Source organism: Eurosta solidaginis, chromosome 5, assembly GCF_040869045.1.
Source record: "Eurosta solidaginis isolate ZX-2024a chromosome 5, ASM4086904v1, whole genome shotgun sequence".
Taxonomy (NCBI): Eukaryota; Metazoa; Arthropoda; class Insecta; order Diptera; family Tephritidae; genus Eurosta; species Eurosta solidaginis.
The window spans coordinates 52,521,030-52,543,969 of record NC_090323.1 but is presented as its reverse complement, the minus strand read 5'-3'; the positions used below and the strand labels follow the sequence as shown (position 1 = coordinate 52,543,969).

At 36.9% G+C, this 22,940-nt stretch overlaps 1 protein-coding gene and 1 long non-coding RNA gene across 9 annotated transcripts in view; both read right to left on the bottom strand.

The window, feature by feature from the left end:
- Window positions 1-22,940, bottom strand: part of hzg (herzog) — a 235,572-nt gene that overhangs the window by 61,646 nt on the left and 150,986 nt on the right. The window lies entirely within an intron of this gene.
- LOC137251978 (uncharacterized) lies at window positions 16,315-17,384 on the bottom strand. Its single transcript, XR_010953415.1, has 3 exons — window positions 17,217-17,384; window positions 16,833-16,879; window positions 16,315-16,736 (listed from the first exon to the last, which is right to left on the bottom strand). It is a non-coding gene; the product is annotated as an uncharacterized lncRNA (long non-coding RNA).

Sequence of the window (22,940 nt, the reverse complement as noted above, 5' to 3'; positions counted from 1 at the left end):
TTACCAGAACGTACCCATCTCTATATGGCAAGGGACCATCAACATCGATAACACTCTCCAAAAACTTCGGGGAGAGTTATCTTGTTAAATCCAACAGCTTGAACAAGTCAATCAATGACTAACGCATTATACCACCCTGCCACAAATATACTGTAACGAGATTACTGCAATTCCCCTTATTTGCAATCTTCTGTTAACGTTCGAATATGCTGTTGAATAAATAACTCCACTATTCAATAATGCAAAATGGCCTTTATTAAAGTTCTTCACAATAACACTTATTGCTCGCCAGATACGTCTTAAATCAAAACTGACTGTCGCGCCTCTACTGTTGGTGCTTTTATACTCTGTGATTTCTCGTTTGCATACTTCTAGGCTCTTCCAGAATTTACTTAGTTACTGCCATATAATTATAACTACAGATGCACGTGTATAGCTTCTCATATGCGCGTGTATTTGTGAGCGACACTTCCACAATTATAATTGCATACTTTTGGGAGCATCTCAGATAAGATATCTGCATGTGTTTGTGCGTCTCTTCTCCGCTGCGTGTACGTACATATGTGTAGACATAATGATTGATCTATTGATGTGCATACAAGTCACTGCTTAGCATCGGCTTAGAGATGATGGTATCCCTTAGTGTCGCTAATATTCGTCACAATACGTACCACATCGCCTTTTGCCTTTCTTGTACTTGAAGCGAGGACCTTCCGTGTGTTAGCACAACTAATCAAATTTACACCACGATGGCCGAATCATCTGTATATAGATCTTATTAATCGGGGAACTAACTTTGGTGTTATTAAACTAACATTGACTACAAGTTTAAGAAAGTGGAAAAGAATTGATCAACTAAAAATTGTCACCATAAAACTCGTGCAGAGAATCAAAGTAGTTTCGAACTAGCCCTCCAGCAGGTTAGGGGGCTTAGAATATACCGGCGGCAAGTATGCCTGTCGTAATAGGTGACTAAAATACCCAAATGATTCAAGAGGTTGTGCAACGCACCTTCAAGGGTTTTTTAGCGCAATTTATATCTTCTTCAACCCAATTTTCAACCTCCCTGGCGAAAGCTGTTTGAATAGCTCCGCAGGAAATTCGGATCGATCATGTTGTGATAGACGGACGGCATGCCCCCAGTGTTTTAGACATAAGCACGATTCAAAGACATAGCACCGACTCGGATCACTTTCTCGTTGCAGTCAAAATATGCGTCCGCCTCTGCGCTGCTAAAAGCAAGGCACAAAAAGGAAGTTAGACGTCGAAAGATTGCAATAGCAGCAGACTGCCAATGACTTTGCAACTCGACTCACACACCTGCTCTCTGAGAGAACAAGTCAATCTCATGGAACGCAGGAGCGGTAGGTGTATATCTCTAAAGCACGAGACGAGAAGAGTGTGTGAAAGCTAATGAGAGTTGGAAAGGCAAGCGAAGCGCCTTTACAGGAAGGAAAAGACAGAGGTAGAAAGGCACCAGTGTGAGAAGCTCGAGCTGCGGCATAATTCCCGCAAAATTTTGCCAAAAAGTTAGGCGACAAAGAAGGTGTCAAGTCCGAGGCAAACCCCTGTAAAAACTAAAACGGCGAAATGATAACCGATGTCCATAGATCATGGAGAGAACACTTCTCGAACCCGCCATGGAAAATGTTCCCCTACCAGAATACGACGAGATAAGAATAGCGAGAACCAGATTAAAACAAACAAAAAAACTGCAGATAGCAAATCGGGAACAATTGTTAAAGTTAGGTTGTGTGGTAATAAGTTAAATTTCTGTTTTGAACCAAAATTCCGTTTCGGCCTCGGTTCCTTTTCCTTTTTTTCTTGTCCGATTTCAAACTATTGGTTCTTTAGGAGGACATAATGCATCTCTACTGCGTGCACTGTTCACTTAGCTGTTCTTTTGATTTCTTTTGCAGCAACAACCTTTTCCGCTTTACACGTGCGCTTAGGCAAATATTATGCATATTAACTGTGTTACAAGTTCCTGCTGCGGTCGGCGCTGTCAGCGACTATGAGCTTTTTTTGTACACGCATAATTTCATTTCCATCAAGCAAACATATTTATCCTTTGCACTTTTCAAAAGGAGAAAAAAAGAGGTTAAAAGCAAATCTTCAAAGCACAGAAAACGGGAAATGTGAAAGCTTCAACACTTAAGTGACAGACGCGGGAGAGATCCTTTCCTTACACACGCTAAAATATGTAGAGCAATCTGAGGTGGGTTGAGCCACCAAGGGTGAAACAATATGGTACAATCGTATTGAATATTTCCAGCATGATTGAGTGCAAAGTATTGGACGGAACGTGCTTCGGAATGCGCATAAAGTAAATGAGATTGCTAGAGTCTGTATGTGCCTAGCAAATGGAAACCGATAATTCACTTTTTATTTATAATGTTAAGAGAGTACAATGGCCATATCCTGCCTGTTAGCATGGTCAATATCAGTTGGAAATAGGACAACGCCATTTAGGCATGCACACGCTGATAAGTAAGTGAATATGTGTGCAAGTGTAAGCACTAAAGTGCGAATTAATTCCGATTTCTTTGAAGCATGCATGAAACTCATAAGTAAATGGGATACAGGGAAACTTGATTTAAACTTCAATTTACTGGAATTTAGATTAAGTTCAAAGCGTCACGATAGCCTTGGAATATAATGCTCACAATCGGACTGAACCTCTCGCGAAGGCCAACATTTAATCAAAGGAATAACTGGCAAAGAGGATACTCCTCAGCTCCTAGCGGGTTAGGGGGCTTAGAATATACAGGCGGCAAGTATGCCTGTTAAGAGGCGACTAAAAAACCAAATTGATTCAAGAGGCTGTGTAGCGTAACGCTTTCAAGGTTTTGTCAGCGCGATATATAGCTTATCTAACCCAACTGTCAGCCTCGCCATCCCGTGGCGAATCCTGTTTCTTTAACAGCTGAAGCTGGCGACGCCAAGCTCCTCAAGGATCTAGGGGGTGGGAGGCCGAAAATGCCTTGAAGGTTTCATGTGGTCATATTAAATCGTTTCCGAGATGATCGGGCAAGCACCTTAATAGTGCTTGTTACCAGAACTTACGGCATCTGCATCCTACAACAACAACAGAAGGCTCCTCACGTGCTGTTCCGTGAAAGCCAGACGTGCGTTACGAGGCAGCAACGAGAGACAAATGAGCGGAGGAGTCTCTTTTTGCGTTCATAATTTCAAGTTACCTCTTTATATATGCAGCATCCTTTAACCTTTATCTCTCCGAGTTCAGGGAACTTTGCTAGTTGAGAGGATTTCCTTGAAATTGCGATGGCAACTGATTCCCCTCAGTAAGGAACTGTGAGGTTCTGTAGGTGAACTGTGAAGAGAAAGATGTAACTGAACCACGCAGGAATGCAAAAAGAACATCTGGGAGCGTATTCGACAGGATAGTTAGTGAAAAGCTGTGTTAAAATAATACTCCTATCCAATCGACAGACAATCAGAGAGACTTTCAGGAGTACATGGAGAAGGAGTATACAAAATTAGTACACATTGAGAAGAAAAAAAAATTGCGTGTCGATTGAAGCCAAGAAGGACTCCGAAATATGGCTAGGATCAGCTACTGAGGTGGTAGCACAAAAAAAATTCCATCCGTACAAACAATTTACTCTGGTCGCGTTTGCTGACGTGGAGGGCGGCCTCAATAACATGAAAGCTGGGGAGATAAAATTTGCCATCGTCAGGGCAAGGAGAGAAAACCCAAAAAATAACTGAATCTACTGAGTTGAGCTGAACTGGGGGAACCAATAATTAGTAAGTACATATGTAGAGGCTCACCACAGAGCGGGTTGCTCTGTGGCCCATTACCCTTCCCTTCCGTGTTGAGCGAAATGATGCAAAAAACGTATGCAAAACTAAGTACGTGGGCACAGGAGTCCAAGAAGATGAATTTAAAACTCTTCACGAGGAAGTTCACACCACCTAACTTTAGTTAACTAATGCTTTATGGGAAGCAATTAACCTTATCAAATAGTACTAGGAATCTTAGACTGACAATCAACTGCAAACTGAACTGGAAATCGTGTTTCAAGGAGCGGGAACGGAATTCCGGCATTGCTTTCTATACCTGTAAATCGATGTTCAGCAGGAAAATGGGTCACAAGCCAAGGATGGTGCTATGGCTGTATGAGGCAGTTGTGCGACCTATGACAACGTATTGTTCTGCGGTCTAGTGCGCTAAGTGCGTTGGTGCCTTTGGAGCTTCTTACACTCTTCACTACGCCGCTCATAGAGGCTTAGTGCTAGAAGGACACTCATCTATCTCTGGCCGGCACAATTAGGGTTGAATTGATACAATATTTCCAAGCAGGAACGATTGAAAAAGGGACACAATCGCAGCTGACAACAGCGTACGAATCTACATCCCCGACTCCAAGATGCACTCAAGTATAGGGGTGGGCATATACTCGGAGACTTTAGAGATTTCCACGACAGACATGCTAAATACATTCAGCCTGTCATCCTGATCATTTCGGTATAGTCTTTTTTGGGTCGGTATCTTCTCCTTAGGCTGGGTGCGAGTTCGCCTAAATTTTAGATACCTAAACTAATATTCCACTGCAACTTTCCAGCACTGCAATAATTTAGGAAAAAACTGTGCGAGTTGATTTGAAAACCTAAATTGTTTATTTCTGCTAAGAAAATAATAACAATACGGGACATTTGGTATTTTGATGCGTTTTCACGCTTAAAAAGGACAGAGGTCAATTAGGGTCCGCGGTAAGTACCTATCCCAAGATAGCAGTTCAAGAAAATGCAGTGGCTCCGTTTTATAAGGCTTGTTTTTCGCACATAATTCAATACTGTGTTGTTGGTACGCCTCCATTAATTTCTTTAGGCCAGTTAGTGCACTTGGCTGCCAAATATGTTCAGATTGCGGTCCGTATTTGAGAAGGATCCAATTCTTGTGTCGCCAACATCAGCTTGATCAAAATTCAGCTCACCATAACGTACAATCGATCGGACCTTAAGCGCAGCAGGGATCATCGCTCTATGATCTACGATTTACTTAAACTGAATGGACAAGAGCCAGTTGCATATACAATATTGTTGTTTTTGAAATTTGACATTTGAATTTAGGTTGAAAAGTATGCTCATAAAATTCTAAATTTTTATTTTGCACTGCCTTACCGACAGTTTCTAGCGATTTAGGTTTTTTCTCTATTTAGGTAGAAATTTAGGTCAACTCGCACACATCCCTAATATACCATTTCATTTTCATGAAAGGTATACAAATGTTGCATGAGAAAAAAACCTATCAACAGATATCTACCCTAATATGCATGTATCTATGTATTATTTTATATGCAAATATAAAAGTACCCCAACGTCATTGAGGTCAACTGCTAATATCTGCTAAAAATGTAGACAACGAGGTAATTTTAAGATATACGTTTGCAAAACTAATTTTTACACCATACGAAATGGAGATAGCTTGAAGTTGATAAACTGGCTCCCGTTAATATTTGCCTTCGAGAGCTAACTACTTTTATATTTCTATATCTCCAAAAAAGTTCTAATAATGTTATCTTTTCATTACTTGACAGCTGAAAGATTGCAAGTCTGTGGCCCTTGTCTGGTTGTAGTCGAAAAATGAATAGCTGGCTGATAACTAGCTTGACTTGTATAGCACTCATTCAATCCGAATCCGAGAAGGCACCTATTTCCTTTTTAAATGAATACACGTTACTTAGTTGGTGGTATTTGGTGCAGACGTACACAAACACACTCCGTGATGGAGAATTGTATCAAGATGTAATATTGGAGAAGAACTGTAACCAACTGCTGATTGATGGAAGCATCGAAATGCGTATGATCGAGACAACGGCCAACTGCCGGCAGAATAGGTGGATAGGCGGCGGAACACGGGTAAACAGTGAATCGGTTGACGGCCACCATATGGTTGCTGGTGTAATCGGGAAGGGTGACAGGGTTTGCCGCGGACTAGAGTAGTATCGACCCCTAGAGGGCTTGCGATGATTGGATAGGCAATTTGTGGCTTGGGAGTGTGTAATTGGTGAAATCGATACCCGGCGAATCGTAGATGACGAAGCGGTGTATTGTTAAATGCCGGTGAATAGGCGATGGCGAATAAGTGGATCGATTGCCAGTCAACCAGTAGTTTGTGACATCAATACCCGGCGAGTCACAGCTGACGAATCGGTTGATTGGTGGATGTCGGTGTATAGGATTGATGAATTGGCGATGCGCAGATGACGAATTGGTTGGTCGACTGGCAAGCAACCGCGGTTGGTAAAATCGTTATGTGGCGAGTCGCAGCTAACTAATCGATGTATTGGTGGATGCCGGTGGATCGATAGCAACTGAAGGTTGGTGAACACACCTGGTTCTGGGAGAAGAGAGAAGTATGAACTAGGTGCCTTCCCCTCCATGCAGGATAACATTTTTTTGGATTCCGTAATAAAGTTTAAAAAAATTTTTTAGAAATTGATATTCATACAGGGAATAAGTATAAGTATATACATTAGACTGGATGGATTTATTAGCCAATATCGCGCCATCGATTTTTCGATAGGATTTGGGCTCAGGAAAAAAATTTCCACTACGCATACCCAATATAATAATTTTCGAGCCTGCATAAAAACAAAAATATGGCGAAAGGGAAAATTTTTCGACCAAAACACTCCCCCAAAACCCAAAAATATTTTTTTTTCTAAAATCCGTTATCGCTAACGTTATTACAACAGTTTTTTGAAAAAAAAAAATTTTTTTTTGGGTTTTGGGAGTGTTTTGGTCGAAAAATTTACCCTTTCGCCATTTTTTTTCGCAGGCGCGAAATTTAATTTTTTGGGTATGCGTAGTGGAACTTTTTTCCTGAGCCCAAATTCTATCGAAAAATCGATGGCGCAATATCGGTTAACTTGCGTCCATACAAATCGACCCAGGTTAATATACATACATACATACACTTGAGTGCAGTACAAGGTATTTGCACATATGTAAGCGCATTCTTCACACTCGTCGCTTTAAGAAGGCTGCTATACTTTACCACCTAACCAGAGTTGTTAGAGCTGTCAAAGAGGATAAATATAATAAGAGCCACCACTCTGCTACGAGTGGCGAGTAATGCGGCAGTTACCCACCGACGTGTGCCGTACGTACGGACGTTTGTCGTACGAAGCACGTTTGACCGATCTCTCAAGCCCGTAGGAATCAATGTATGCGTCTGTGTACATGTACATAACATATTTGTGTGTGTATTGTTTACAACAAAGCACTGTTGACATTGGCCAGTTTGCATGCATGCTTATGGAAACATCAACTTTTTCCAATTTAATTTTTGATATTGTAAAAGGCCGGAATACATATTAAATATGTATAAATAGATTACATATTTATAATCAACACTTTTACATAATTATTTCCAATTATTTTCACAAGTTTTCACACTTTAATTAGGTGTTTTTGAATAAAATGTGCAAACGGTCAAAAATTAGCGCACAAAAGTTTACTAGGCAACTCTGTCTAGTGAGAGAGCGATCAGCTGACACGTTCTTACGGAAAAAATCAAAATTGTTTTGATTTCTACGTTCCGGGCTACGTACGTACGGGCGTTGCACGTCGGTGAGTTTTCGTTTACATTGCACACTCATAAGATAGGTCGTGTCAGCTGACACGTTTTTGGTACGTACGTTCGTGAGTAACTGTCGCATAACTCGCTGGAAATTAAAAAACTTGATGCCTATGTTTTCCAAAGGGACATTTTCAATTGTCTCGCATTTATCCATGTCGTGTACGCACCTTATGCAAATGTGAGTTTTGGGAAGATAATTAATTAATTAATTAAATACGGTCGGAAAAATAAACACAAATACCCCACGAAAAGATATAAAGACATTTATGCACATTTCGCCCAAAAAAAAAAAAAATCTGCGATTACCCTAAGTAACGAGTGACGTCTCTTATTATATTTTTCCTCTTTGGAACTGTCAGCAACCTTTTAAGCTCTGCAAGTCGCCAATAAAGCGCTATGACTTCGGTCATCCGTATACATATTTACATGAATGTGCATGTATGTGTAAAATACATTGTATATGTACATATGTACTTAGTACGTAGACATCAAAAAAGTTGTAACCAATAATGAGAAATGTTGACATAACTTAAAGCCAAGTAGTATAATGAAGGTTTTTATACTTTGTTGTCCTCAGCTCAAAAAGTTGTATAATTTTGTTCGCAAAAAGGTGCCCATACGGTCATGTTCTAGTGTTGTGATTTTCTCTAGAAGCACTACAAACAAACCATACGGCACAATGCTCCTGCCTTTGCAATGAGTGATTTATTTACCTGGCGTCTGTCTTCAACCTTCTCTGTCCGCTTCAGTCATCCCTGAACTATATAAAATGGCGCGGGTGGTACCGAGACTAAAATTTTACATTAAGAATACCCCTTCGACACCTGAAGAAGTTACCGTTGTTTCCAACGCCGACGACTGCACGATAAAGGCAATAGATCTTAATTCTTCCATTAATGAGCTATGCTGTAGAATTAACAACTACATGTCCCCAAGTCTTTCCACTTTTTTCCCATCGCGAAACTCGGCAATTGTCAGAATTATTGCACATCCATGTCATGACATTACGCTACCGACTGTCCGACACCTAAAAATACTGGGTGTGAAGTTTGACAATTACCTGCATTTTGGCGACAATGCAACCGCAATTGTACCTAAAATCCAGAGCTGTAATAAAATCCTCAAATCTCTTGCCGGCGGCACCTGGGGTAAAGACAAAGAAACGCTCATTACCCCTTACAAAGCAATTGGCCAGCCGATTGCATGCGACGAGTCCCCGATATGGTCACCAAGCCTACAGGTTACTCACTGGAAAAAATACAGGCCTGCCAAAACAGTGCTCTCAGAACCGCTACGGGAACGAAAGATCGAAAAGGGAAGACATGACCATTTAAACAAAGTAGGCAAGGCTATTTGCCAGCATAACAGGGTCTTCTGGGTATACTAGCATTAAGCTGGAGGTACGGTGTGGGCGTTGGAGGGTGGGAGAAAGAGAACGATGGGAGAAGGAAGAAAGTTGTAAGACATTTCATAGAAATGTTAACTTTTCTGGTCGGTTAATGTCTCGTTTACTAAAACTCTATGTCCTACCTACATATTGCCTTGCCATCTACCAGCGCTACACACCATATATGTGTGCTTGTACAAGGTGCATACATTTTCCCTCACTTTCGTTAAATTCTTAGACATATTCTACTTTCGAAGTCTTTCGTTTTAGTCTCTGAATTAGGAATGCCATACATATAGCACATTCATATGTTCCACCATTGGCAAATTGACTGCCGCATTCACTACTCGCTCTTGCCCTGCACTTAATTTGCATATTGTAATTTACATTTATGAATAAGAACCCTAACTTGCTTTAACCGCAGTCTCTGTGTGCTTTATTCTTATCTTTTTATTTGTTTATTGTTTTTTATACTCAGCTGAGCAGAGCTCACAGAGTATATTAACTTTGTTCGCAGAAAGAAATTCATTCTGTAAACACGATAACTTGAGTAAATTTTGAGGTATCTTGATGAAATTTGGTATCTAGGTTCCTGGGCACTCATCTCAGATCGCTATTCAAAATTAACGAAATCGGACTACAACCACGCCCACTTTTTCGATATCGAAAATTTCGAAACACAGAAAGAGTGCGATAATTCATTACCAAAGACGGTTAAAGCGATGAAACTTGGTAGGTGCGTTGACCTTACGACGCAAAATAGAAAATTAGAAAAATTTTGGACAATGGGCGTCGCACCGCCCACTTTTAAAAGAAGGTAATTTAAAAGTTTTGCAAGCTGTAATTTGGCAGTCGTTGAAGATATCATGATGAAATTTGGTAGGCACGTTACTCCTATTACTATATGTGTGCTAAATAAAAACTAGCGAAATCGGATGACGAACACACCCACTTTTAAAAAATTTTTAAAAAAAAAGTCAAATTTTAACAAAAAATTTAATATCTTTACAGTATAAAAGTAAATTATGTCAACATTCGACTCCAGTAATGATATGGTGCAATAAAATACAAAGATAAGAGAAAATTTCAAAATGGGCGTAACTCCGCCCTTTTTCATTTAATTCGTCTAGAATACTTTTAATGCCATAAGTCGAACAAAAATATACCAATCCTTGTGAAATTTGGTAGGGACATAGATTCTATGAAGATAACTGTTTTCTGTGAAAATGGGCAAAATCGGTTGAAGCCACGCCCAGGTTTTATACACAGTCGACCGCCTGTCCTTCCGCTCGGCCGTTAACACGATAACTTGAGCAAAAATCGATATATCTTTACTAAACTCAGTTCACGTACTTATTTGAACTCACTTTGTATTGGTATAAAAAATGGCGGAAATCCGGCTATGACCACGCACACTTTTTCGATATCGAAAATTACGAAAAATAAAAAAAGATGCCATAATTCTATACCAAATACGAAAAAAGGGATGAAACATGGTAATTGGATTGGTTTATTGACGCAAAATATAACTTTAGAAAAAACTTTGTAAAATGGATGTGACACCTACCATATTAAGTAGAAGAAAATGGAAAAGTTCTGCAGGGCGAAATCAAAAGCCCTTGGAATCTTGGCAGGAATACTGCCGTGGTATGACATATATAAATAATATAGCGGTCCCCGCCTAAGATGTTCTGGGTCACCCTGGTCCACATTTTGGTCGATATCTTGAAAACGCCTTCACATATACAACTAAGGGATACTCCCTTTTAAAACCCTCATTAATACTTTTAATTTGATACACATGTCATACAACTAGGGTCCAGGGTTACCCTATGTTCACTTTGCTAAATGGTGATTTTCCCTTATTTTGTCTCCAAAGCTCTCAGCTGAGTATGTAATGTTCGGTTACACCCGAACTTAGCCTTCCTTACTTGTTGTTTTTAGTTTTTTACGCATTTGTTTTTAGTTGTAGTTTGGCTACTTATTTACTTGCATTCATTCATTACCCACTCAGCTGCATTTTTACACCCAATTTCTCACATCCATATATGTATTGCGTGCATTTGTGATGTGGGGCTTTGGGTACTCAACGAACCGATTCTCATGATACCACACAGCTCATCAAGGTGATGCCACGATCATTTTTTATACCCAGCTGTACTTGTACACAGGGTATTATAACTTTGATTGGATAACGGTTGTTTGTACAGGTATAAAAGAACCGAGATAAATATAGAGTTCCATATATCAAAATCATGCGTATCGAAAAAAAGTTTGATTGAGCCATTTCCGTCCGTCAGTCTGTCCGTTAACATGATAACTTGAGTAAATATTGAGATATCTTCACCAAATTTGGCACACGAGCTTATCTGGACCCAGAATAGATTGATATTGGAAATGAGCGAAATCGGATGATAACCACGCCCCCTTTTTATATATATAACAAAAAACCTGATTATTTAGTAAATAATACACCTAAAATGTTGATATCTGACGTGTGGATTGATATTGAGACTTTGATAAAAATTTGGAAAAAATTGTTAAAAATGGGCGTGGCCCACTTGTGATAAAACTAATGTTACAAATATTATTAATCAAAAATCATTAAACCTATCGTAACAAAATATGGCAGAGGTTGCCTTTTATGACTAAGCAATTTTCTATGTTTCGGAAGCCATAACTCGAAGAAAAATTAGTTCAGCCTTGTAACACTATTAGCACACAAAACGAACAACAACAGCATTTCAAGTATACAGCTGGGTATGTAATGTCCAGTTTCAGCAGAATTTAGACTTCCTTACTTGTTTTAGATTGATGTGTATTTCGTGATATTACCCCACGTGATATTATCCCACGTCATTTCTGAAGTTTTATTCTTTGATTTTACTAACACACCTCCACCAGTTAGTTTATAGCGAAAAATTTGTTGAAATATTGATTCATATTCTTCGGAACCGAATCTTGGGTTCTGTCCATCTCTAATATTTATATATATGAGTTAATACATGCGAATATTTATTATATTTACGGACCTTTCTCTATAAAAAACAAAAATTCTGTTCTACTGTAATTCGCTTTCCGGCACTTAAGCGTTTTGTAGGCGCCAGCTTTTTTCTTATTGCAAGTGTTGTTGCAATTGTAATTAGTGTCAGTCTGCAACAGTAAAGAGAGTGTATTGTTTATAGTGCAAAGCACTGCATAACTGATTACTTATTAAATCCCGTAATTTCGGGATTTTCAAATGGTAGTTATTTAAAGATAAAATCCTTGTGACGTAGAAGCGTAGACGCTTCTGAGGCGACTCTGGAAGTGTTCGAGAGAAAAGTTTTACGAAATCTATAGATATCTACACGCTGGAGACGGCTAGTGAAGGAAAGTAAAAAAGCGGTTACGCTGGCTAGGCCATGTCGTGCGAATGGGAAAAGAAGCTCCTGCCCAGATTGTATTCTTATTGGAACCCGCTCATTGGGGCACTGGAAGAGTGCGGCTCCTACCCCTCTGAAAAACCAGTCTGAAAACTATTTGCGTTCAGTTGACGTCGCCTACTGGCGCCAATTAGCCCAGCGAAAAAGCAACTGGCGCGATTTGTTGGTTGCCCAAGCCGTTGACCAACTAAGTAAATAAGTAATTATGTCTCAGTTTAATTTAAATGCTCGTATATTTTCGAAAGATCCTTCGAAAGATTTATGGACCTCTACGCGTTGGCGATGGCGAGTACCGAAGAAAAGTTAATGATGATGTAAAAGTGGGCGTCGTCCGATTTCGCTCATTTTCGATACCAATCTATTTTGGGTCCAGATAATCCCGTGTTCCTAATTTCGTGAAGATAACTCAATATTTGCTCAAGTTATCGTTTAACGGACGGACATGGCTAAATCAAATTTTTTTTCGATACTGATGATTTTGATACAAGGAAGTCTACGTCAATCTCGATTCCTTTGTACCTGTACAACCAACCGTTATGTTACCAAAGGCGGCCTCAAACTGTGACTGAAAAATTGCTGTGTAGTTTAACTGGAGTTTAAATTTGACCAGAGTTTAAGCAACTTAGGTTAGACTTAACCAACTACTGAAAAACCGCCTAAATTTCTCTCGCTTTGCACTATTTTACTATCTTTATATTAAGTCCCTTTCATGTATGTCTCCTCATTTCCATACTAATTTTTGACCCACGGAAGTCTTTTTCGGTAACTTCCCGTTGAGCCAGACACTTGATACTTAGAACATAGTTCAGATCTGGGGGACATTACAACGCAAGTGAAAAAAATACGCTAGGTGGCGCACGGATCGAGATATACAGAAAATTAATTTTAAAATGGAAATTTTGTGATCGACTTTTAACTAACTTCTCGGTGATCCAGAGACTTGAAACTTAGCACACAGTTTGCGATTCGATGGCACTACAATTCATGGAAAACAAAATGCCGCCAGGTGGCAGACGAATCGAGATAAACGAAAATCCCCGAAAATCCCTCAAAAAACGCAGGGAATTTTGCGATCGATTTTTAAGTAACTTCCCGGTGTGATAGAGACTTGAAACTTGGGCCGTAAGTCAGAACCCGGTGACAATGCAATATTTGATCAAAAAAATGTCGCTAGGTGGCATATGGATCGAGATATTAAGACAATTAATTTTGATTTGGCAATCTTTCAATCCATTTTTAACTAACTTCCCGGTGACCTAGAAACTTGAAACTTGGCACAGAGTTCGAGGCTTGGTGGCAATACAATTTACAGAAAACAAAATTCCGCTAGGTGGCGCGCTAAGTTAGATAACTACAAATCCTTGAAAAAACGAGGGAAATTTTACGATCGATTTTTGAGTAACTTGCCCGTGAGCTAGAGACTTGAAACTTGGGCCGTGGGTCAGAACCCGGTGACAATGCAACATTTGATCAAAAAAAAATTCGCTAGGTGGCATGCGGATCGAGATAGTAAGAAAACAAATTTTAATTTGGGAATCTTTCAATCCATTTTTAACTAACTTCCCGGTGACCTAGAGACTTGAAACTTGGCTATTAGTTAGAGGCCTGGTGTCAATACAACTTATAGAAAAGTTCCGCTAGGTGGCGCGCTAGTCAAGATAACTGCAAATCTTTTCAAAACGGGAGGAATCTTGCGATCGATTTTTGAGTAACTTCCCGATGAGCTAGAGACATGAAACTTAGGCCGTAAGTCAGAACCGGGTGACGATTATTTTAGACTTTCAGGCGTATGCGCATTTCACCACGATTTTCAACTGTACAAATTAAGTAGCTGACAAACGAGGTGGAATTCTCTTGTTATGATGCGAGGTGGAATTTTGTTGTTTTCGCCAGTGTTGTCAGCGAAAATTCCACAATAAAACTTATAGAAAACCAAGTTCCGCTAGGTGGCGCGCTAGTCAAGATAACTGCAAATCTTTTAAAACGGGAGGAATCTTGCGATCGATTTTTGAGTAACTTCCCGATGAGCTAGAGACATGAAACTTGGGCCGTAAGTCAGAACCGGGTGACGATTATTTTAGACTTTCAGGCGTATGCGAATTTCACCACGATTTTCAACTGTACAAATTAAGTAGCTGACAAACGAGGTGGAATTCTCCTGTTATGATGCGAGGTGGAATTTTGTTGTTTTCGCCAGTGTTGTCAGCGAAAATTCCACTAATTCTCTTAAATCTTGCTATTTTGAACAAATAAATAAAGATACCAATTTTCACTTAGGAATTACTTAAATTACTAATCAAAGTTGCAATTGCCTTTTTGTAGGCAGTACTAAAAAATTGAAAATAAAAAGATGTTAAAAAGAAAAGATTTAAGGACTACCTTTATATAAATGGACCAAAAAATAGAAGGCAATTTCTCCTTTAATACAGACAAACTTTAACAATAGCTTTTGTGAAAGGATTTTGGGATATAAAATTATAAAGAGCTATTGTTAAAGTATTTTATTCAAAATTCAACAAGACTATGTCTGTATTAAAGGAAAAATTGCCTTCTATTTTTTGGTCCATTTACATAAAGGTAGTCTTTAAAATTTTTTCATCATCTTTTTATTTAACTTCAAATTATAAACTTTCCCTACAGCTGTCATAAAAGAATCTTGTCTAAAACCTACAACATACTTGAACCTATTGAAGACGAAGTCGTTGAAGTCTTCAAAATTTACATATTTACTCATTTTAACTTAAATTTGTTTGTATTGTGGGTGGATATCATACTAAAGCGCACACTTCCGTAACCATTGTTAAAGGAAAGACTTTTTTCAATGCGATTTTGATCGGGATTGGAAAAAACAAAATACCAGACCTTCACAGGACAGCATGCCGAAACAGATTATTAAGTGTTTTAATAGCTAATGAATGTACAAATAAATGTAGCGCTAACAGATTATATTCGTAGAATTTACTTGTTGGATTTCGTTCTTGTGGAAATTTACTTTTTTAATATAGAATTTTTATTGTGATTATTTTTTCTTGATGCGCTTATTTTAATTACGATTAATAAACATGTGTATGTATGCTTTATTATAATTATAGGGGGTATAATTAAAATAGCAAGGGCCGGAAGGTCACTTGATTAGTTGCCTGGATGAGCTACTTACAAACAACAATTTTGAATGAAATATATATGTAGAAAAAAGTGAAAATGGTTATTAGCAAAGAAAGGCGAAATACAAATATAAGTATCTAGGTTTGTATATTTTTAACTGATCAGAGTTGAGCGAGTTCAATAAAACTGCAGGTTTTATTAAGAAATATTTTCAATGAGATAATTTATAAAATGTTATTTGTTAATTCACGTAGTTAAAGTTAAAACTTTCGCACATCCTTGAGTAGGATATAAATTCATATAAGGAAAGAAACCGTATTCCTAAAATGTTCCATCAGTATGAGAGATGGAGTCGAATCCTAGTCAAATCAAGTACATGATTAAGAATTTGGGCCTAAATTTTAAACCATTCTTTGGTTTTAGAAAATTTTCAAAAATTCTGAGGCTGACGGCAAAGTACTCGCTATAAGTTTTACTAGGGAAAAAGCACTTTTTATTTTCATATATTTTACAAGCTTCAGACGTTTCTGGTACTGTGACACCTTTTTCAAATATTACATAAGAAACCATATTCATAGTTTTCTATCTTTATATTATGGCAACGCTTCTCGCTTCCACTCTGTCGTCAGGCTTATGCTGCATTAAATTAATTTTCAATTCATACTAATTTTCAACTTCACTGTGAAACGGTTAAAATCTAACAAAGTTTTAAAACAAAACAAAAAATTTTAAAATATAGATTTATGCCCGCGCCCAACGCGGAGTGTGATGACTAGTACCTAGGATCTACCTAATTATTTTCAAGCTTTTATTATTATTATAACTTAATGTAAGTATTGTTTTAAATAAAACCGTTTAACTAAAAATTTTTTTAATTATTTTATTTTCAAGTTTCCAGACAATTTGTTACAATCTAACTACTGAATACATTATCCTTCTGAAGACTTTAGTCGACTCAGCGCCACGTATTCTTGTCCCTCATCCAACTCCAAAATATTTTGATGTCACTTCTACCGAACTGTATGTAATTTTTTTTTGCAAATATTCCCCAGTAGTTACTTAAATTTCAATTACAAAATTCGTAAACAACTCTAGCTACACAGAGTCATACTAAATAAAACCGTTTTAAAACTGAGTCCTCGGATACGGGTCAAATTAAGTTATGCGAAGAAACCTTGTTTGCGCCAAAGCGGAAGAGATGCCATCCCTATATATTTACGTTGAACATTTAGTTTTGAAAAAAAAAAAATCAGAAATAATGACAATTAAGCACGAATTTTTAAAAATTTATGCGAAGCCCTACCTTTACGTACGTAAGCAACGGTTATAGTATGTAGTTCAAGATATTACCTAGAAGAGAAAGATAAATTGTTAGTTGCATATGTATATAACCTTAATATTATAAAACATTTTTAAAACTATAAGGTCTTAGCTCGAATTTTAAAACAGGAATACTATTACAATAATCCAAGGAAATACATCTTTTCGATTGAAACAATGAAAACAAGTAAGGAAATCTAAGTTTGGCCGAAACCCAACATTATATGCCCGTACATTAAGGATACATTTAAAGAGAAATGTAAAGAACATTAAATTGTATGAAAGCTTAAACACAATACTGCCGTACAAATATCGTATTCTGTAAACGGCTTTAAAACAGTTACGGTCATAGACACAATGTTCTTACCAAATCTTATTAAATTTGGTCGATTTTGATGTTAAGAGTATTGTAACGAATTCTGGGAAATTTCTGATAATTATACACCTTCTGCTAACGTTCCAATCGTTGAACTTTCGAATAAATAACTCCAATATTCAGAATTGCAAAATGGTATTTATTATATTACTTTGGGAGTTGTTCTTCACAATTACAATTATACTTCACCAATAGCGTGTTTAAATCATAACTAATTAGTTATTCCTAAGATTGCGCTGCTTTTATACTCTATGTTGCCTCGTTCGCATATTTCCCCTATGGTCTAGACTTTTCACGAATATGCCGTCTGGAACAGTTGTATCTCATACTTTGTTATTTACCTATATGCGTGTGTACATGTGAGTAACAACTTCTGCTCTAAGTTGATGATAACGTGATGTGTGATTGTTTCTCTTGCTTGTGTTCATGTACATAAGTGGGCTGCTCACTTTACTGTTGTTGTGCATTTTTTATTTAGTAGCAGCATGGTGATGTAATGCTAATATTCGCCACAGTATTATGAGGAACATAATTAGAAGGAACGTCCTAGCAAAATATGATTTTTTTTTTAATTTTCATGCTTTGCACTACCATATCTGCATCGTTATAAAGTTTAAGCCGAGCAGAAAAAATTTTAAAGATTTAGAAAACAAAAAAAAAAACTCCTTAAGTTTCAAAAATATATTCCTCAGTATTGTGATGGTTAAAACTTTAAGCAACTTCTTTAAAAAAAAAATTACCCTGGCTGTTAGCGAATTTGCCTCAGATATATATGGGGTATTCCATCCCATTTCGACCAATTTTGAACCCGACCCCTTTAGAATTGGCTGAAAGTTTTTCTTCTTTTTCTAGCTTACGAAAGACGTTTTTCAAAAGTTTTTCAAATTTTTATATCCAACTCAAAAAAAGTTATGAATTTTTAAAAAAACACCGTTTTTGTTTTCAAAATGCTATAAGTTTTTCAAAAATTGACCGTTTGGGTTCTTTTTTTTTTAATTTGTTTTTAAATGTAAAAAAAATAAATAAATGTAAGGCGCGATAACCTCCGAAGAGATCTAAGGCCGAGCTTCTCTTCCAATTTGCGTCGTGCTCCTCTTGATTTTTCCCTACAAATTGGCCGGACGGGACCTACATGTTTTATGCCGACTCCGAACGGCATCTGCAGGGCAGATGAGTTTTCACCAGGGATGCACCTTAACGTTAAGCTAATCGTTTATCAAAAAATTTCCACCGTTTCCGTTGAAACACTTCGAAATATTATCGATAAAGAAATTATCAAAATAAATTGTATCTCGTTTTTAACTGAAACGAAAAGCTTTCGTTAACGTTAAAAACGTTAACAAAAACGTGATACTTTATGTTTGAATTGTGCTGGCAATGCTATAGCAATGGTGAAGCCGTAAGGTGGCAACAACGAGCGCACATACACACACAAACTCTATGTAATTTGTTTGTGTAATTCGTTGGTGGTAATGTCAAAAATACTTTGAGAAATGTTCGTACTGTCAAAATTCATGAGAAAAGTTGCAATCAGCTTGGCTAATGCTTTCACCTTTAATGACTCCGCCATCAATCAGCTTTGCCAGCATAGTTTGAAATTAATAATCAACATAAACGATTTGATTTCGTTTTGATATGGCAGAAAACGAAACGAAATCATTTCGTTAATTTGACGATCTTAACGTTAATAAACGAAACGAAATGACTTCGTTTCGTTTATTAACGTTGATTATCGTAACGAAATGATATCGTTTCGTTGGTTAAGCATGCCTGGTTTTCACTGAGAGCTTTTCATGGCAGAAATACAATCGGAGCGCTTGCCAGACACTGCCGAGAGGCGACCCCGCTTAGAAAAATTTTCTTCTAATTGAAAAATCTTATTTCTAAAATTTTGATGTTGCTTTGCCCGGGAGTTGAACCCAGGCCATACGGTGTGATAGGCGGAGCACGCTACCATCACACCACGGTGGCCGCCATAAATGTACTTTTCGGAAAAAATTCAAAAAATTTTTAAAGTTTTTTTTTGTAATTTTCCAGTTTTTCGAGATTTTTTGAATTTCGCCCTTTTTTTCTCATAAAAAACGGTGTTTTTTTCAAAATGCTATAACTTTTTCAAAAATTGACCGTTTGGGATATTTTTTTTTTTAAATATGTTTTTAAATGTACATTTCGGAAAAAATACAAAAAATTTTAAAGTGTTTTTTTTCAATTAAATAAAAAAATTCTTGGCCCACTCCGAGATTAGTGGGGATGATTGCAGAATTGATTGAAGTTTTTATGAGTTAAATAAGGCGAAATTTGAAAAATTTCGAAAAACGGAAAAATTACAAAAAAAAACTTTAAAAATGTTTTTGTATTTTTTCCGAAAATTACATTTAAAAACAAATTAAAAAAAAAAAAGATCCCAAACGGTCAATTTTTGAAAAAGTTATATCATTTTGAAAACAAAAACGGTGTTTTTTTTTTAAATTCATAACTGAGTTGGATGAAAAAATTTGAAAAACTTCTGAAAAACGTCTTTCGTAAGCTAGAAAAAGAAGAAAAACTTCCAGCCAATTCTAAAGGGGTCGGGTTCAAAATTGGTCGATATGGGATGGAATACCCCATATATAATACCAAAATTGCTAAGTGGTACTAACGGTTCCTGATTTGCGGCTTGCAAAGCTTTCAAAACTTTTGAAAATTTTCCAAAATTTCTCTTCATCATCACTTTTCTATTTTTATTCACTTCGATTTCTTTTTTTTTTTTCAATAGTGGGCGTTGCCGGCAACCGATTTCGTTAATTTTCATTAGATGTGTATATAATAGCAGAGAAACCGCCATGCTAAATTTCAACATATCTTCAATGGCTTTTGATTTACGGCTTGGAAAGCATTAAAATTGTTTCAACATTTTCCAAAATGTTTCAAAATATCTGATTATTTTTTGGGTTTGTTACTTTATCGATATTTGGTAAAAAATTAGTGCATTTTTCGAAATTTTCGATATCGTTCGATTTGGCGATAATTTTGATATCAGGAAGTGTATACCTGTCTCGATTACTTTAAGCCGTACTAACGTTATTCAATCAATGTTATACATAATACCTTTGTGTGCGAGTAGACGCCGGATATAAAAAGTTGAAAAGTTTTACCAAAACGCTACCCAGCAGGAAGAGAAGTTAACAACAAGCTAAGGATTTCTAAGCTCCTCGGCAGTGGTTTGGCATACACTTCGAATGCATTTTTGCCACGTCGGTACGTCCCGCTAATTAGTAGGAATAATTGAAAAAACAAACCAATCTTAAATACCTAACGAAAATTCGAAAGGTCTGTTACTTAGAATTATAATTCTAGTCCAATAAAGTACAAGTTATAAGTCTCTCAAAGTTCACATTCACTTTTGAGATTTTTTTGCGATGGGTGTTTTTGATTTTCTTCCATATAAAAAATAAAATTAAGCGCCTTTTGTCTGGAGTAACACCCCCGAAAAGAATATGTAGGTATATAGTAAATGATGAAGTTAACAAAATCTGCATTGGAACCTCTGGCGACGCTGTGCACTACTGCCTTACATGTTTGGAGTTATATGTAGTAGAAACAATGTAGCCTTTGCGGTCTTTTTATGTGAAATATGCGCACTTTTACGCTTTATTTAATTGACGACCGATTTATATTGAATTACTTAAATAAGTATCTGATTACATATACATACATACAGTTGCGATTAAAAGTGTGAGCATAGAATAGAAAATATTGAGTTTGCTGTATCGGCACGCATATTAATTAAGGATGAGAAATTTGTAAAAATGAAGCAAAATGAAACCAAACTTTATCTCGATAATGTGAAAAAAACGAAAGGAAAAGAAAAGAAAGGAAAAGACAGGAAAGAAAAGGAAAAGAAAGGGAAGAAAAGGGAAGGAGAGAAAAGGAAAGAATAGTGAAAGGTGTGCTATCGACGGGTTCTCGATTTGTTGTCGGCGTGCTATAAATTTTCTATCTATAACAAAGTTTATTCAAGAGTTATCGACTTTTTATCGACGAAAGGATATCTATTTACTATCGAAAAGACTATCGAAAAGGTTATCGATTTCTTATCGGAGTGTTACTAATGTACTATCCGTGTGTTATCAAAAAGATGTCGCCATAGAAAATATTATATTTTTTTATCAAAAACTGATCGATTTGTTATCCCAAAAGTTATCGCATTATTATCGAAAAGCTATCGATTTATTATCGAGTTCTACCAATTTCTTAGCTAAATATAATACCCATTTCTTATGGGGGTGTTATGTATTTTCCATCAAATTGTTATCGAAAAGTTCGTATCGAATCGTTGTCGAAATGCTATCGATTTATCATCAGGGTGCCAATTTTTTACCGTAAATTTATCGATTTGTTATCTTAAAATTATCGCGCTACAAAAAATGTTTTTTTAATCACAAACCGATCGGTTTGCTATCCTAAAAGTTATCGATTTATCATTGTAGTGCTACCATTTTCTTATCTAAAAGTATGAGCCATTTTTTATGAGGGTGTTATCTATTTTTCATCAAATTGTTATCGTAAAGTTATCAATCAACTATCGAAAAGTTATAGATTCGTTGTTGAAATGTTGTCGATTTGTCGTCAAGCTGTTAGCAGTTTGTTATCGATTTGGTAACAAAAAATGTATTATTTGTTATCAATTTATTATCGGATTGCTACAAATTTGTTGTCGATTTGTTTACAAAACGATATAGATTTTTTATTAAAATCGTTACGATTTGTTATCGGAGTGTTGCCAATTTATTAGCGGCTTGTTATCAATTTCTTGTCCAAGTGTTGCTAATTTATGATCGGGGTGTTACCGGTTTATTGTGAGACAGATACCGATAAAATTTCCATATTAAATCGACAACGCATCTGTAATCCGTCGATAACCGATTAATACGACAATTATTTATCGATAATAATCCCGAAATTATTTGTTTCAGTAAAGTAACCTCTGTTGTGGTTAAGCTTCCATACCTAAACTAGATCATAAACAAATGAGCGAAGATCTGGCATTCCGGAATTGTTGTATTTGTAATCGAATGTGAGAAAAAGTTTGCTGACGTAGCGCTTTTGAAGTTTTTCTATTTATTACATTTCTCTCGTATTTCGCTACCAACGTTCGGAGTATTTAAAACTATTACCTGAGTAAAAGACTACGCCGGAGAAAATATTAAATTTTCGGAGTATATTTTTTCTTCCTTTTTGAAAGCGGCGAACAACTAACATCAAAATGATTTGATGGCTTGGCAATCCCTTCGATTGTGTTTTTGCCATGAAATGTTTCCTAGCAAAACAGTTATCTGCCTTATCGGATGCACATGGAGTCGGCCTAAAACGTGTAGGATGACTAATTATCTAATGCTTCCATAAGCACACCACATTCTGAAAGAAAAATGGATCCTATCTCCCAGGATATTTATAGCGAAAAAATATTATTCACTCACTTTTACTTGCTGTCATTGTGTCTTTTGTAGCCACATCACTGTTGACGGATATAAATTCGAGACTGTGAAGGATTACGTCTATTTGGGGAGGCAGCAATAAAAGCAAAAACAATGTCGGCCTAGAAATCAAACGGAGAATAACTCTTGCCAACAAATGCTTCTTTAGGCAAAGTACTCTCTCGACAAACAAAATTCTCGCTCTACAACTAACTCATCATACCTGTCCTGATGTATGGCTCGGAATCTTGGAAGGTCT